Genomic DNA, 17713 nt, shown 5'->3' on the forward strand with positions numbered 1-17713 from the left:
TTGAGAAAAGTGACCCTTTTCTTAAAGACTTAACGTATTTTTCAGTGCTATAGTGGTTGAAAGGTGTGTCTCCCCTTCCTTATGAGGCTTCTTTAACAGAAGCAGTAGGGTGTGGTTTTGCAGGGTGGAAGAAGACAGATGATGGAGTAGGAAGGAAAAGTCATTATGAAAGAGTTTATCTCTGTTGCTTCCATTACCAAAGCAGGTGAGTGTGCCATGAAGCCATCAGGTATCGGGTTCAAAATAAACAGGAGATAACATTTTCACACGCTGCTGCATGTTTAAGTTATGCAATCCTTGGCCACAGCATGTCTTGGGGTCCAGGAGTTCTCAGAGCTGCAGAAATGGGCTTTAAGGGTTTAGAGATAAAAAAGGCCTTGAGATTTAACAGGCACAAATATACCTACCATGGTTCAAGGTGTCTGTCATAAGCAAATCCCTAGAAACTGAGTACAAACTCATGCAGAATATCTGGGCTTTCTGTGCTCATTTACTTCTCCCTGGTATCTATTGCTGGCCACTGTTGAGCACAGGACATAGTACTAAATGCCATTTTTGATCCACTGTGGATTTTTTCATGTTCTCAACCACGCTGTTAGATGGCACATTTGTACTATTGCATCTATACTTGGAGAAGATGGGGGTATCTTGTACTGTTTTAAATGTTGTTATGGGAATCTGGTTTTCCTGTGTGAGTGAAGCTGCAAGAGGCATTTGAGTACCAGCATATGGGGTAGGAATAGAGCAACAGGGTGAATCAACAGTTCATTCTAAGATCTGAAGACAGGAATGTAGTAGAAAATATTTTTAAGTACAGTCTTTAATAACAAAATCAAAGTTTATGTTTAAATCCCATATAACAAAGAATACCTCTTCGGAAGAATTGCTTTTTTGAGAGTTCAGTGACTTGTTTTAAGCAAAGAAAAACACTTTAGATTTTGTATACATGGGAAAAAACAGAGGCATTCAAACTTGTCATAAGGAAGTTTTTATTAGTCTGTAGATACCCACTAAATTAATTTAACTGGGACTTCATATCCTGTTGTCCCAGTTGTGCAAATAGGAGAACAATGATGCTGCTTCTAAAGACTTGTTAAGAATGTTATCATTTTGACATGAGGTCTTAACGGTTTGCATACTGCAGGCATCAGGCTGGAAGAAACTTGGGTGAACCTGCTTCCAGACATAGAATAGGAGGTTTTCCAATTATTTTAAATGCAGGGTAACTAGGATGAAGTAAGATATTATCCTTTCTCTTACAGTTAATGGACTACAAGTCATTTTTTGCACACAAGGAGAGGGTGAAGAGGACAGTTGCACAGACTAACATTTCTTGGATCCCCTGTTGTGATGCAAGCAAGAAAAGTGGCAGATAAGGTCATGTGGTAGTGTCAGTTGACAGACACATCTGTCTTCAGGCTGGTCAGCAGGACACGTGCAAACTGCAGATAGTAAGTCTCTAAGACAGGTTATTGAATACCTTATCTCCATGCTATAGATCAGCTAAGGAGAAAGAAGCCAGGAAGGTTTTCTTGGGCTCTAGAGCCCTTCATACCTCTTGCCCAAGACCTGCACAAGCACCTTGCTGCCCCGTTGCCTTTTGCTGGGGTATCCTGTGTCCTAACTAGGACTTATAGTCCTAAGGAGGAAATTCTGCAAACCTGCACCCAACACCTTCCCTGGTACCTTGGTCCCGCATCTCTAAACAGCTTCTCTAAATGACTTCAAGGACCCTTAATGCCAAAATCCTGGGATGTAGTGTCCTGGGAACAATTTCTAACCACAAGAAAGAGCCTTCCTGTCCCAGGCCAATGCTGTTGCTGGTCCCTCTTTGCAGCAAGGTGGTGGGAATAGGGTTCTGCTTCTTTTACCTGCATAGTGACACAAACAGAGCTGCCGGAAAGGAGGCCATAAATGCAGCACTGATAGCTGAGGTGGGGAGTTCAAGAGTCTCGTTAGAACAGGAGTGCCATAGAAAGGTGAAGACTGCACTGTTCATCTCTCAGTCTTCTCGGAGGCAGCAGCCTTGCTTGAAGCTGAGGAGATCTGAACCTATTTGCTCCTGTGCAACACTCACCTCATTTTAATGTCCTACTTATGACTCTCCTATTGCTCTGTTGTTCCCAAAGCTCTGGATGCAAGTATAAGAATTAGGACAACTTGGGATAGGACAGGGTTGAGGGCTGACAGTTTAGGAAATTGTGAGAGCAAGGGGGAGGAGGATAAGGAAGGGTGACATCTTCTCAGCTTCCCTATATGCAAGCTTGCTAACAAAGCCCAGGTGCTAAATCAGTGATGAGGTTCTCAAACCTTAATGCTTTTTCTGTCTCCTTCTGATTCAGTACATGAGCACACAAGCTTCTGCATTACCGTTGGGACCATATGCTTAGAGCTGTAGAGTGAATTGGTTGTGAAGGAATACAAAAGAAAACAGCAGTTTCTAGACAGGAGGCAACACACAATTGCAAAGAGGCTCGTGTGCCATTCATTATCATGGTTCAAAGGAACCATGATGGGAAATGTGCAGGTTTGGTAAACAAACCAATAGCACTAAGAAAATACCTGACTACATATTACCAATTTTGACTCCCAAGGGAAACTAACTTCCAAAACATTGTCATTCAGCACAAATCTTAGAGGCTGTGCTGGTTTTGCTTGGTAAACATTCCCTTATTTAAAAAAGGCCATTACTAGTGAGGAAAGAAAAGGCCAGATATACAGTTGCTGTGAAGTGAAAGCCTGGGGGCAGAATAGCTGACGTTCACTTAAAACCCTATAATTCTGCTAGAGAAGAAAAGAAAATGCACTGAACTGGCAGATGAAAGGTACTCTTTTCCTTGTCTTCATGTGAAAGGTCAAGCAGAAAAAAAAATAAGGAGGTCAGAAATAAATAGGAACAATAAAAATAGTCTTTAAGACACTGCAGTGTTAACACAGTGCTTTTCTTCCTGTAGCCTGAACTCGCTGCAGAAAAAAGCCCTGGGAACATGCCAAAGCATTAAAAGCAATACAATTGCATTTTGAAGGGCAAGAAAAGCAGACTGTGTGGGTAAAGTGCTGTGCTGTTCACCTCTTATCTTTCTGACACTCACCCAAGGATCTTCTTTTCTATCATAAAGGGTGCCATTTTGAGACCACTTATGTTGCTTGGGAGAGTTATTTGAACAGTATCTATGCATTGCTGAGGTAACTTTAATTGGGTTGCTGTTTAGGTGATGCAATTAAACTATTGACTTTCTGATAGAAAAATATCCAAATGAAATAGTCTTGTTTGGGTAAGGGCTGTTAAAATGTATAGGGATTATACATAGTATTATTGACATACTTCAGGTTTATTGACCTAACCTTCTGAAGTTACCTTTTGTAATGCAGAAAAGCTCCTCTGTGCCTTGCATTCACTTCACAGTCTTTCTTACCCCGATTTGTCAGGGCAAGAGCTCAGAGCATCCTTTGCTCCCTATTTAGTGAGAGGAAGTCCCCCTGGAATTGTGCATCTCCAAAGAAATTCAGTTCTTCAGTTGAACCATGTCATAGGGTTTCATTTTAACTTGCAGAGCAACCTTTCAGCCATCTCTTTTAGGAGGAATCCCAGGTCAGATGCAGAGCACTTGATTCTCAGTTTTATATAAAGAATTAAGAGCAGCTACATTTTTCCCACAAATTAGACACGCACAGTTAGAAGAGCTTCTCATGCCACCTTGCTAGTTTATTAACACAGAAGTATTTGTGCGTTTACATTCGGTGTTCTGATCAGACATAGATTATTTTTCAGTACTTTTCTGTTTGGAGCTAATCTCCAGGAAGGAGGGATAGAAGGCTGAGACCTAGAACACGACAACAGTGTGAAGAGGGTTTGTCACTTCATAGCTATGACTGGCAGAGATTAAGACAAGCTAAATTAATTGACATTTTACTACCCAATATCTAAGGGCTACTTTCCATTCTCTACATTTTGACTAGCTTTTTTTCATCACTGCCCTGAAGATGATGTATGTGTCTCTGAAAAACACTATACAATCTAGTCTGCTTTCAACAACTATTTACCTGCACTTGATTCTCCATGGGAGAATCTATGAGCAATCTGAGGAAGAGACTTCTCCTTGGTCTCCTGTGTGCTAGAGCTGTTTGTCCTTTGTAATTTAACTTTTTTCTTTTTTCAAATCCTTGTTGTGGTGACAAATGGCAGTGGTTTTCCATCCTTCAGATATTGGGCATTTCTCTTGACCTGGCCAACTAGTTTGTTTCTTCCCTTGTTCTCCCTGTCCCTCCCCAAAACAACTCTTCTTGATAATTCATGATGCTTTCTGACTTCCTGAGCATGCCTGTTCCTTTTCCTGTGGGGTAATGAGAGCTTGTCCTACCTGGTCACTGTGAGTAGGCAGGACATAGTTTCAAGTCCTACTCTGAAGAGCTCAATTAAGGAGCTATTTTTTCTTTCCTCCTCCAACCCCAAGCTTTAGCGTGAGGCAAAAGGGAAATACGTCTGATGGTGCTTAAAATAAATTTGTAAATTTTTTATATCATACTTGCACCACAACAGACTTTCAAATCCTGTTTTTATGAAATGTATGGAAGTCTTCCAGTGGATCCAAGTCTGAGGTGAGTGTTAAACAAAACAAAATGTCAGAAAACAAAATGTAGTACGAGTTAGAAACAGACATCATCTTAAATGTTTTCTTCCCAGTTTCCTGTCAGACAGTAAGTTCCGTTGTCCCACATGTGAAACTTCTTATATGGCTGTTTTTCTGGAGAAAGTCTTGATGGGCAGTAGCCCTTTAAGTTCATGTTTTATCAAATCATTACTTGTGAATAAGGTAAAGTGTGTTTTACAACTCTAGTTTCCTGCCAGACTACCTAGGCATGAGACACAGTGACATGTCCAGAGGCCCAAAGCATTCCCCATAGTAGAAGACTCAATTCGGAGACTATGGACCACAAGATTAGAAAGAGTTTTGTCTTAGAAACTTGCCTCATTTTCCCCAAAAAGCTAAACTATGGAGTAGCACCAGGCTTGTTAAGATTATTCATCTTTTATATGGTCATCTTTTTGCTTACTCTATAAAAGTAATCACAGTCTGGAATACATATAATTTATACAACATGGAATTGGAACTCCAGGGAAAAAGATACTACTGTTCAGAGAAGAAAGGGAAGGTGGAACATCTGGACAAAATCAGACAAGGATAACCAGAACACAAGTTGGTAGAATTGCCACAGAAGTTTTATTTTGCAAGAATTCCTAGGGTGAGCTCGTGGCCTTATTCATTTGACATGCAAATTACCCTTGCCTTTGCATCTATTTATATTTTGGCCTCCTATGGTGGCCTAGGTTGAGAAACATAGTTTGAACCCCTTCCACACCCCCATTATACAAACCTAATCTGCACTGCCGGTCTGTTTTTGGGCCAGATGCCTGCAGCCAGAGCAGTGGAAGAGGAGTGTATAGGAGCAGCCCCTCAGAAAGAAAAGAATTGAAATAATTTCTGTACAACATTTCACAGGTCTTTGACCATTGCCAGAGTGGAATTAATCAGTTTTCAATAGCCCTGAAGAAATCAACGTGCCTGGGGCCTGAGCAGTATAACCACAGAAACTTGTCAGTGCAGGGGGAAGGCCAGAGCCTTCACACCAAGGGTCAAACAAGCAGCTCTGGCTGCAAGCACCACTGTTCCCCTGTGCTCCAGCTGCTCAAAGGCAAGTTTACAGAGCATATCTTCTGAATAACTCTAGACCCAGAGGTCTAGCCATCCATTGTAAAGTCACAGAGGGGTCTTCTCTGCCCTGACAGGCAGCACTGCACCCGGGAGAGCCCCAGGCTGTGGGCCTCACACAGCCCTGCTGGCTGCCCTCCCAGAGCAGGGGCTTGTGGTATGCGCTTGGGGAGTCCCGAGGCTGTTTGGCACTGGAAGCAAACTAATGCAAAACACAGTCAAAGTGCTTTCATGTGAGCTCCTGAGGAGAGGCCAGGGCAGCTGTAAAGAATATGCATGGCCCAGGGTTTGTTTACAAGGAGAGAGAGAGGGGGCTGTTGTGGGAAATGGCCACATCACTGTTCCCGTGGTGCACTGTACCTTGTTTATATGATAGTGCCAAGTGGCAAGCACAGACACACTTGTGACAGAGCACCTTCGGAACTTCAGGGCCTCCTTTTGATTTTCTTCAAATCCTGAAAAGGGAGAAAGTTGTTTAAATTTGTACTACTGTCACTGCTACTCAGCTGTTTGAACCTTTTCTCCATCCACTCATGTTTACTTCTCTCAGCAACTGTGAGTTTCTAGAGTGTATTAGAAACATCACAGGTAATGCCAATGCTTGAAATTGAGCAGCTGAGGTCACTTGACTTGTTCAGTCTGGAGAAGGAGAGACTTGACAGGAGACCTCATGGTGGTCTACAGCTTCCTTAGAAGGGGAAGTGGAGAGGCAGACACTGATGTCTTCTCTCTGGTGACCAGTCACAGGACCCAAGGGAATGGCATGAAGCTGTTTTTAGGGAAGTTAGGTTGGATATAGGGAAAAGGTTCTTCACCCAGAGGGTGGCTGGACACTGCAACAGGCTCCCCAGGAAAGTGGTCACAGAACCAAGACTTCCAGAGTTCAAGAAGCATTTGGACAATGCTCTCAGGTACATGGTGTGATTTTGGGTCTGTCCTGTGCAGGGCCAGGAGTTGGAGTTTGATGATCCTTATGGGTCCTTTCCAACTCAGGATGTTCTATGAATCTGTGAAATTCATGCTTGTATTTTCGGGTGGATGTTTTACTACTGAACCTCTGGGTAGTGTGATAATAGTTGTATTTGTAGCAATTTCTGTTGTCTGCAATTTTCCCTCTTTTAATGACACATTCATAAGTACTATTCCAGACTCAAATAAAAAGTATTTCTGTTCTTGTTTGATAAAAAAGTATCTCTGTTCTTTTTTAATAAGAGCTTAGCAAACATAGCACATTGTGTGAGCCCAGGAGTGTAAGAACTACTGGCTTTTCTATCCATACTCTGTGAATTTAATTTACCTTTTCAGATTAGTTTTATTCCCTGTAGGTACGTCCTGGACTCCTCTGTAATAATTATTTTTGATGACTCCACTAACGCCTACTGCTGAAGACAGAGATGATCTATTTCAGACTCCTCCGCTGAATGAATTTAGCCAACAATCCACTCATGACTCTGGCAGATGTTTTTGCTTTCTTTCTTTCCTTCAGGCCAGTAAAAACTTTATAAATCTTCACTCTATCATTCCAGAAATGTGATAACTTTCCCCCTTGACACCTGAAACATCTCACTGACCTTGTCTGCATACAGTAGAAATGTTTGTATATACTACAGACCCCTGAGTTTAAAATTAATAAAACCTCAACATTTAGTCTTATAAAAGCTTGATTTAGATTAGACTAGGACCCACAAAATTAGGTTTTCTTAAGAATACTTACTCCTGGTGCTCATATACCCACAATTCAAAACCTGTCAACTTGATTACCTACTGTAACAATTCCAAATATTTATGTTGGTTGTCCCTGCTGTTTATATAACATTGTATCTCCCCTCCCTAGTATGTGTGTTAGTAGCCATGAAGTTAATGGACTATTTTCAATAATGTCAGGACACGTTAGCCAAAGGTTCTACAGAAAATGCATGAGATCCTGCTCCAAATCAAGCCTGCGGCATGTTAACTACAATCCTTCCTTTGTCTCCTTTTCAAGATGCTAACTCATTCCTTGGTCTGCTTTCTTGCTGAAGAAGACCAGAGAGTTCAAAGAGGCTACTTCAGACTCCCTTTTCAAATGGTCTTTAAGGCTTATCCTTCTTCTGTTTGTTGGAACTAGAAAGCATTTAGATATGTTGATTATTTTGAGGGAAAGAGTGAGGTGAACTGATTATTGCAGTCCAGCTCTCTCTAGACTAGTGGACACATTATTTTTTGGAACTAAGTTTTGCTAAGAAGCCAAGGATTAATTGGTTATGGAGACTAAATTATCTTTTCACTTTATAATTTATTAGAAAATGTCACAGTGTTGTAACCAGAGGCTGTTAGAAGTCTTCATCATGATGAATAATTTTGACATGATGCGACATGTCTGAGGAGGAATTTTTAAAATTGCTCTAATATGAATAAATAAAATAGAGATCAGTATTCCAGAAAAAATATGCAAACTCAGAAAATTGTAAATGAAGACTGGCATAAACTTTTCTGGTTTGTTTTGTTTTTCTAAATTGTGAAGTTGTTGGAGTTTTTTCAAAGTAGTAACATAAGAATTTTTAAATTTTTTTTTTTTTTTTGCATCTTATTAGTACAGTGCTAACTGCAGCTTGTTTACAGTCCCTATAAAATAAAATTCCCATCAGGACAATACTCTATTTCAGTTTTCTTCACAAAGCAGGGGATGGTGATCTCTTTCTTCTGACAATCTCCTTGTCATTCCTATCTCAGTATAATTCTTTGTCTTCTGCTTCTCAATAAGCCTGCAAGTTGTTTATGCAGAATTTGCAATATTTGATTCAGCAAATTTGTGTTGTACTCCTTGGACATCTTACTATCTCATACTTCCCTGGGTGTTTTCTGTGCATTCTCTGCAATTGCAAATCCCAAATGCTTGTATGAATTAAAGGTTAGTATTAGTGGATCTATGCAGTGGATTAGTTCAGGTTCTGTGTTGTGCTGAGGAACAGCCATTAGTGTAAAACTCACAGAAATGAGAAAAATTATGAACACTGGCCAAAAAAGTCATTGTGTTTAAACTATCAATCCTCTATTAAGACTCAGAGCAAACAGCCAAAGCTGTAGGAGTCTCTCTACATTTCAAAAGGCACATTCTGCAGGACAGTATGCCCACTGGGAGACACCTGGGCAGCTAATAACCTTGAAATTGTCCATTCTAGGTCACCTATCCATAGGTCATTACTGCCTTAACTCACCTCCTCAGCAACAGCCTGACCACTTTCACCTGTTGTGGGTTTTCCTAGGCGTGATGACTTGTATTTGAGAAATTTGATCCCATCTTGGATTAATGGGAGTTTTATCTCTGACACCCATGAGGCAGAGTTGAGGTTTTGATGATGTGTGAGAAGCAGCAACTGCTTCTGTATTGTCCATCTGCAGCTTTTTGAAATGATTACCTAGAGAGGGCATGGGTGCTCTTGACAGAGAGCAGGTACGAAAAGGTTCTGCTTCTTTGCATCTACCTTGTGGAGAAGAACACTCCTTTAATGATTCCATAATTAAAAAGAACAGCAGAAGTAAGTCCAAACCTTTAATAGCTGCTCAGATTTTAGGCTGAGTGTTTGGGAATCTTCTAAGCCCCTACAAGTGTTTTCTGTGTCTGTCTGGCATAAGAAACTAGTAGTATTCTATCATTAATATTGTTACTGCAATCCTGTATTATTCGTCCATGTTTTACACAGGACTGTTCTGCTCCCTGAGGATTAGACTTTGGCTAGTGTTGCATTCTCATCAGTGAGGGATGGCTTGTACATCTGGGTTTTACATCAGAAATGCATGCTCTCATTTGTGTGAAACTCATTCAGAAAATTGACTGGTTTTTCAAAAGTGTGACTGTATTGTTTTATACCAATGGAGTGCCAAAGGACTTAAGTTCATGTGTCCTTGTTTCTGGTTGCAGGAAAAGACATCAATACAGAGCACATGTGAAATTCTATCTGTGTAATGAAGTGAAATTCTTTGACTACACTGTTTCCAGTGTAAACTACTGAACTTGCAAACACCAAGTTGCGTGGGAGATAAGCCAAGGTGATGAAGTCCGAGCAAGATGAGGAAGCACAAAGACTGTAAACACATTACCTTCTATTAAAGGAAACGTGTTGTAAACGTGTTGGTAAGAATAAGCTTATTTTTTTCTGATACAGGTGGCAAATTCTCCAAGGAAAACATCTACAAGAGAGCAGAGGTAGGCCAGAACATTTAACAAAAGCCTCATTATCTGTTGTTCTGTAAAGCAGAGGACCAAACGCTGGTCTCTTAAAATTAGTGCAAAACTATCTTTTTTAATGGCCTAGGAGTTTATCCCAGGTGTTTTGCTACCATAGTGACAGTCTTATCCACACATGTAGAGAGCAGTTGGTTTAAATTAAGAACTGCTGTTATCAAGGTGCAGTTTTGAAACCAAAGGACAGCTAGAGCTAAATGAATTAAATGTAAGTATTAAAAAATATATTTCCCAGTACACATTCTAGATGTAGACTAGTACTTGACAGGATACTGCAGGCATCATTGCAATACTTACGGATCACAGTAAATACAGCAAAAGTATACATAATACAAATAAGTTTTACTTTCAGAAACTTATGTCATCTAAGCCCACAAGGCTCAGTGAGCACACTAATAGAAACCAAAATAAATGTATAAATTCATATACCTATACCAACTGTCTTTAGGGCAAATGCTGAATAAATATACTGTTAGAACAGCCCATTTGTTATAAAACTATGCCAGGTATCAAGAATGGTAGATTTTCCTATAGTTTCCTTCACAAAGAGACTGCATACAAAAGAAAACTGTTTCAACTTCTGTATTGTGGGAATATCCTAAGTTCTTATTTCTTTGTGTTCTGATTCAATAAGTACTAGTACCTGTGCTGATGTTTTTCTTTACTACTTTTCAGAACAAGGCTGTCCTGAGCTAATTTATGCTCTTCATTGGAAACATTGATGGCTGGCACTGAGAGCAAAACAAGAAAACTGGGCAAATTCGGAGGATCCTGTTATCTTTAATATGTTTCTAGCAATGCCTTTCATGAGAATTTTAGATCTTCATGAATTTGAAAATAGAGGTAATAAACCAGATAAGTATAGTGAAAACTTGAAATAAAAGTGGGAATTTTAATTTGGTTCTGAAATGACCACTTAGACTAACATATTTTAAGATTTTGTATTAATTCAGTTTTATTTTCATGTCTATTTGTCATTAATTATACATAATACTGAATCCTACCATCAACTTCTGAAGCCTGTGGAAAGTGAAAGCCACAGTGCACTGATGCCTGTGGCTCTTCAGCTCAACCCATGCAAGCTACAGACACAGGTTTGCATTTTTTTTTTTTTTACTGTCATGGTCACAGGTATAAACTGAGCAAAATTGGATGTCGAGTTTTTGTGAGGCAAATGAGTCTTATTGACAGGTCTGTTTCCATATGATTTTGATTCATAGTGACTTTACACAGGCCACTTGTGACTTTTCCACTGCAGTTACTGGGAACTGATTTTTGATTCTTAGTTACTTAGTTATATTTGTTTCAATTTTTAAATAAAACATATCTTTGAATATGTTTACTGCTTCAGCTGTAAAGTCATTTAAATAGCAACAGTACTAGGGAGCATACTGGAGTATCAGACAAAAACAAAAGAATTTTGAAAGATCAGTTGAATTTTTTAAGCTCAAAAGCATCTATTTGATTCAAATCATACAATGTGTGACTGTGATATCATTAAAACAAATATCCCAAATGAGCCATCCCTCACCCTTCATACCAAAGGGGTGACATCATTTCTGTATATTGTATTGATAGTTTTTGTCATTCAGTACAGAGGTCAGGCAAGTAAGCTGGGAAAGCAAGTTGTGTTCCAAAAGGCCACACCAAGTCCCAGCATGAGCTTTTTATTTTCTTTGAATGTAAGATCATAAGAAATTAACTTTTAATCTGTTTTGTCCACCTGTGTTTACTGTAGCTAGGGGACCTATTGCTTTCCTATTGCTATTCTATTTATTTAAAGGCAAAATGAGAACAGAAGAGTATATGGGAATACTTCTAATAAGATTTGGGCAAAAGGAGCCTGTACATTGCCATCCCACACTGCTGTAGCTTCCGAGCAGACTGCTGGTTGCTTGCCTGGCTAATTTTATACTGTGCTTCTCACTTTAGGCTATGGATCCTACAGTCTCATACTTTACATGTTGTGGAAAATGGCATTTGCCTTGAAGTCAGTGATAGCTGAGTGCATACACTGCAGAAAATAAACACAAACATTGCTTTCATTGTCTCTTCCTTCCTCTATTATGTATGTTAAACTTCTACTATTGTTGTTTTTTTCCTCACAGAGATACCAGGAATACCATTGCAAATTGTCTTCCAGCTCCTTCCTTGAAGGAAGGACAAGGAATCAGTTTTTTATTTTTATGTTTTTAATAGTGGAAGAGTACCAAGTCACAATTCTGAAACTTGTTCTACTATGAAAATAGCCCTGCTGAGAACATAGCATGGCTTTGTTTTGCCATTCTGCAGGAAAAAAATCAAGAGGATGATGAGCAAATGCAAAAATATGTCTAAAAAAAAGGTCTTTTTCTTATAATATCTTACACATGTTTATGCTTAAAAACATTTGTACAAGATAGATGTCTTTTATTAAGATATGTCCTAAAACAACCCATTCACTGAACAATATATAATAGTTACGCTAAATGCTGTCTGCTTTTATCATAGTAGCAACAGAATGGATTTGACAGTGCCTGTGCTACTGTTTACAAAGAAACGCACGCAAATTCAGGCTCATACGGCTTGCCAGACACAGAATGCTTTCTTAATGGTGAGATAAATTAGTTTCCATTTTAATGCAAATTTTCCTGCTTATTGGCTACAGAGCTCTTCTGTTGTATTCGGAGGGAATGCATCTTAAGCGCTGGAGAGGCTTTGCGTTACTTCCAGATACTGCTGAGATATGTGGGGGGGTGAAAGCAATCAGAGAGAGAAATTAATGTCATTTCATTCTGTCTTCTCTGTATTTCTTCATTGAATGAAGAAACGGTGGGGTAAAAGAGATTTTGGCATCTCTAGTTTAAATAGTGTATTCCTCAGACCACTGTTATTCATACAGCTTTGTATGTAAATGCGTTCATCATTGTGTCTAGAAGATGCGAAAACCCCAGCAGAACCATCTCAGATTGCACTGTGTGGTACAGACTGTGAGGGAATGATGAACAAAAGTTGCTGTGTTCAACATAGAATGAGTTCTTTGCTGTTGGAACATTTTATTTTGTGATGTAGTAGAAGAGAGCAGAAGAAAATAGGAGAGGAATAGAAAGTCTGGCTTTAAAAGTTCTGTCAGAAGGATTGTCTGTTCATCTCACAGCTCATCTGTTGGAATACTGTCCTGGGATGCAAGTTCATGTTTCTCCTACTCCTGAAGGGATTTCAGTCACATCTTCTAAGAGATGCTATCACTTCCTAACGTTTCAGAGATGAGAGTCTTTCCCAGGCTTTGGCAGATTCCTGGGTCCTGCCCACTGAAACTGCCCCATCAGTGCTGAGCAAGAGGGATCTCAGCTTTTGCCCGCTCCCCTGGGAAGCAGGACTGTCAGGTTCCATGTTGTGCTTCCTATTTTGGATGAAGTATACATCAAAAATTCAGATAACTGTGCCATGTACACCTGTGCTCAGAGCCTTTCCTTGAAAGTTAGAAATACATCTTCAAGTTGACTCAAGCAGAGGAAGGAACGGATTTAGATTTCCAGTATTTGGGAGGAGGGTTTGTGTGCACAAGTGGGGGAAAAGAAGTTATGTGCAGTAACATACTTCTGTGATATTCCCTGGCTAGTCCGCAACCAGGTAAGTGTTGAATAGGAGACCTGGAATGGGAATCTAGAAGAGTTTTTCCTGCATGACTTCACCACATGAAAGCATTTACTTGGTATCATACATCTAATTTAATAAACCTTATGGGTTTATAATTATCTTTAAGTCTTTTAACCATGTTTATCTTTGACTGAAATGTTTCTACAGCTCCCCAAATGTTTGGGAGTGGGAAATCCGTTGATATAAGCCAGGTTTTCTGATAAAACCAAGAACCTCCTCTTCTACCGCTCTTACTTTTGTTGCTGTAACTCTCTTATTATTTTTAAAAAGCCTTTAGCACTTTTGGGGTGGGAGTGGGGGAAAGTATTAATTTGGCTCTACTGCCCATAGAATTTTTAAAAAAACAACTTCTTTCTTATTTTTAGAAGATATTTATAAATTACTCATATAGTATGTGAACTCCTGAACAGTATCACAAGATAATTATTTCAGTGCAACACAGAATTCCTCAGATTTATTAGCATTTTCTTTTTTTGACAGATTTTCAACAAATGCATGATACTCAGGTATGTCATTGATGAAATTTAAATGCTCACTATATTTTAATAGAAAGACACTCTTTTTTCCCCTATTATTAGGGAATAAACAAATTTCGTTTCCTTAAACAAGATCTATTACAGTATAATTCTAAGATAATTTCTACTGATGCGAACTCCCCAAGTGATTAGCAGACTCATCAATACTGTCCCTTTGTTTGGATTTCAGTAAAGGTGCTTTATGTAGACTGCTTCAATGGAATCTGTCGGCATTCGGCATTCGGTGTGGGGCTTGGTCCTGGCTTCAGTGCCGCGCCTGCCCCCAGGTCAGGGCCGGAGGGGGGGGGGGGGGAGGGCGGCCTCCAGGGCCCTGGCGGCCCCTCTGCCACCCTTGTGGCTCTAATTTCTACTACGACACAAGCCTTCTCTTCCAGCCTTTTAAATATGTAATTCGCAGAGGCGTTACCACAGCTTCTAATTGGCTCAGCATCGGAAGTCCCCTGGAACTAACCATGTTCAGCCCCAGGGGAAAAGACGAGTAAACCCATGACACTTAAGAAGTCCCTTCTGGAGATGTATTTTTAATCCACTCACAACTTTACATTGTTGTTTTTCTAAATTTGTTTTGAATATAAGAATAGTTATAGAAACCATCTGTCAGGTGATATAAAGCTAGATGTTTAAAAAAAAGTGTGGTCTACTTCACTCTTTATCATCATCCTTCTTATTGACATAATTACTCTGAATTTCATTTTCCTGCAATTTAAACTGATTATTTTTCCCAGGCCATATTTTTTGTTTTGTTCTTTTGTTTGTTTTTGGTTGGTTGGTTGGTTGGTTTTTTTGGTAGATTGAACTTTGTGTGCTATAGTAGAGATGGCAAACTGTTCACCATCTCACAGAAACTGGCCCAGTGTATGTGGCAGATCTTCATTTCCTCATTACATGTTTTCTCTTCTGAATTCTTTTCTATTTTTCACTGCAATCTATTTTTCATTGGCTTTTCTCTCATTAATACCACAAAAAGGTCAAACTGAACTTTCAATTTCATCTTCTTTTTTTTTTTTTCGGTGAGGTCAAAATTAGGCTAAATGAGTTTGTCTATCCCTACCTGAAAACCTCTTTTTAACATCTATATTGATAGCAGTGGGACAAAAAAATAGATTGGAGAGAGTTTTAAACTTTAAAATGTATTATCAAGTGAAAGAAGAACAGTGAAATGTGGAAATAAAAAGAAAAGCAAGAGGAGTTTCTTGTCATTTGTTTTTGGTAACTGGAGAATTGTCAGAGCTCAGAAAGACCATAAAGACTTCGTTGTGTATTTGAATCAAGTTTTAGAGCCAGATAGTTACAGGGCAAATTCATTCTCAATATACAGCCTCTGGAACAACGACCATAACATTAATCAGATGTGACAGAAATGTCAAGATCCTCATAAAGAAATCATTCACTCATCTGGGTTATTATATCAAGAGATTTTTTTGTGTGGTCTGATAAATATAGGGCATGGAAGGAAATGACTTATTTATAGTTACCTTATTATTTCATAGTGATAGTGCTCACCATCGCTCCCATACAGCTCCAGAACTCCTTAGCTAGGAAATACATAGAAATTACATGACCTGGGTCATCATACTTGCTACTAAAGAGGATAAATACAAAAGACCTGTATACAAAATAAGATCCATGCCCAGTTATGGTGCTCTGTACTCTCTTTGTAATATGTTACCATTATTTCTTTTGAATGTAATATTTAAATCCATTTAAGCAGAGATGTTGTCACTGGAAACTCCTGGAAGTACCAGCTTAAGCAGTCCCACACTGGTTGAGCATCCCATTAGCCTGTCTCAGACAATGGCCAGTACCAACAACTTAAGGAAAGAGCTTAAGAAACACAGCAATGATCCGTTCCTCTTTCCTTTCTTCTAGTGATCAGTGGTGCAGGCATTTCCTCCTCTTGATATAACATTAGGGCCGTTGTTTAGTTATCCTCGATGGACCTTTCTGCAAGTGACTTGCCTAATCCCACTTTGAACCTGTTAATACTTTTCACATCCTAGCTTAATTTAGCAGTGAGTCATACAGCTCAATATTTTGCGTGGGAAACAGTTCCCTTTGGCTTTATCTGTTTTTAAAACTGCCATTGGATAAATTAGTTTGTTTATATGGTGAGGAATGACGAACAATTGTTCCTTATTCATCTTCTCTGTCCTAGTTATGACTTTATAAACCTACTTTCCCCACACATGCAAGTCATCTTGAGCTGAAGAAAGCTAGCCTGCTTAGCCTTTGCATGAGCCGATGCTGAACCATACTTGCTCAGCAAGTGTCCCCCTTCATCCTCGTGCCCCTTCAGAATACTCCTAGTTCTACTGTAGCCTTTTGGATGGAGCGTCACCAGAGTTATACCAACACACTTGTCAAATGTGAAAAATGTGCAAGAACTAAAGGATTCCAGGACATAAAATAATAGGGTTTGTGGCTATCTACGGATTTAATGAGTAACTGTTTTGGGAATCTGTATGGTTTTGTCTCAAATAGAAGTGGGAATTTTTCCTCTCTGTTTCTGAATGTGTTCAAGCTGCTTTGCATTTGGACTAAGCAAGCTAGAACTTGGACCAGAATGTTCCCTTATAGAGGCAACCTGATTCAGCTATCCATTAAAAATTGTCTCCCTATCCTGTTATATGCCAATTTTCATCTATCAACAAACCCTCAATTTCAGAGTTTTCTGTATTTCTTTCACAGGAGCACTGTGTGGATTAATTATTGCACACTGTTGGTTGAAACTAATTAGTGCCAAAGTTTGGTTACTCTCAACACTAGTTGACTCCTATCCACAGATTGTGCAAACTAAAATTTTCCAGTCCTCTGGGATACATTTCTTATATGGGCTGTACACATTTCATAAATTAAAATGTCTTGGAGATTCTCCTTATCCTGTGAAATTTGTGTGATCTCGAAACCATAAACAAAAGCAGCAGTTCAAAAGGCTTCAGTAGAATACAGTCTGCTCTAGCAGAGTAGATACACAGGTCAGTAAACATCTAAGTAGCGCTCCTAAGTTGATACTAACTACTACTGTGTGTGCTATTTAAACAGAATTAAGAGATGAATTGCCTTCTAGAGTAGTCTCACTGTATTGAAGCATGCATATTGTATAACTCAGTGGCAGACAACTATTGTCCATTCAGTTCTGTAATGAAACATTAACAAGCTAAATGGCAACACCCCCCCCCCCCCCCCGGTATTTCCAGAAATTGACACTTGTGAGAAAACATAAGTGGAATCAAAATTGTCAGTGAAACAAATCTTTTTCTTAAGCCCAATGTCTAATGAGCATTTTCAGTTCAGTAAAATGTGGGTTTTTTCTACAGCCCTTGATGGAGTTGACTTTTGACTGGAAAGAGTTACAGACTTTACAATATAAGTTAGTGGAGTTCTTACTAGGTCCAAGGCTTTGAGAAAATGAGAGATCTATTGGATAATGAGCCAGGAGGGTCTAAAGGGACCTGGATTTAAGATCTAATATTGCTGTTGACCTGTACTATAGACGTGGTAATTTTTTACTTGTAATTTTATTCGGTTTCTCAGCTATAATGTGTTTGCAGAAGACAATTTTTGCCACAGATTTGTAGTCAAGCACAATGGAGTTCCCCTTC

The 17713-nt window shown here is 39.3% G+C and overlaps 1 long non-coding RNA gene across 1 annotated transcript; it reads left to right on the forward strand.

The window, feature by feature from the left end:
• The first annotated feature begins 9616 nt into the window (after positions 1 to 9616).
• On the forward strand, positions 9617 to 10856 carry LOC116784751. The gene is made up of 3 exons (XR_004356230.1): positions 9617 to 9778; positions 9857 to 9897; positions 10612 to 10856. It is a non-coding gene; the product is annotated as an uncharacterized LOC116784751 (long non-coding RNA).
• Positions 10857 to 17713: the final 6857 nt, after the last annotated feature.

Source organism: Chiroxiphia lanceolata, chromosome 3, assembly GCF_009829145.1.
Source record: "Chiroxiphia lanceolata isolate bChiLan1 chromosome 3, bChiLan1.pri, whole genome shotgun sequence".
NCBI lineage: Eukaryota > Metazoa > Chordata > Aves > Passeriformes > Pipridae > Chiroxiphia > Chiroxiphia lanceolata.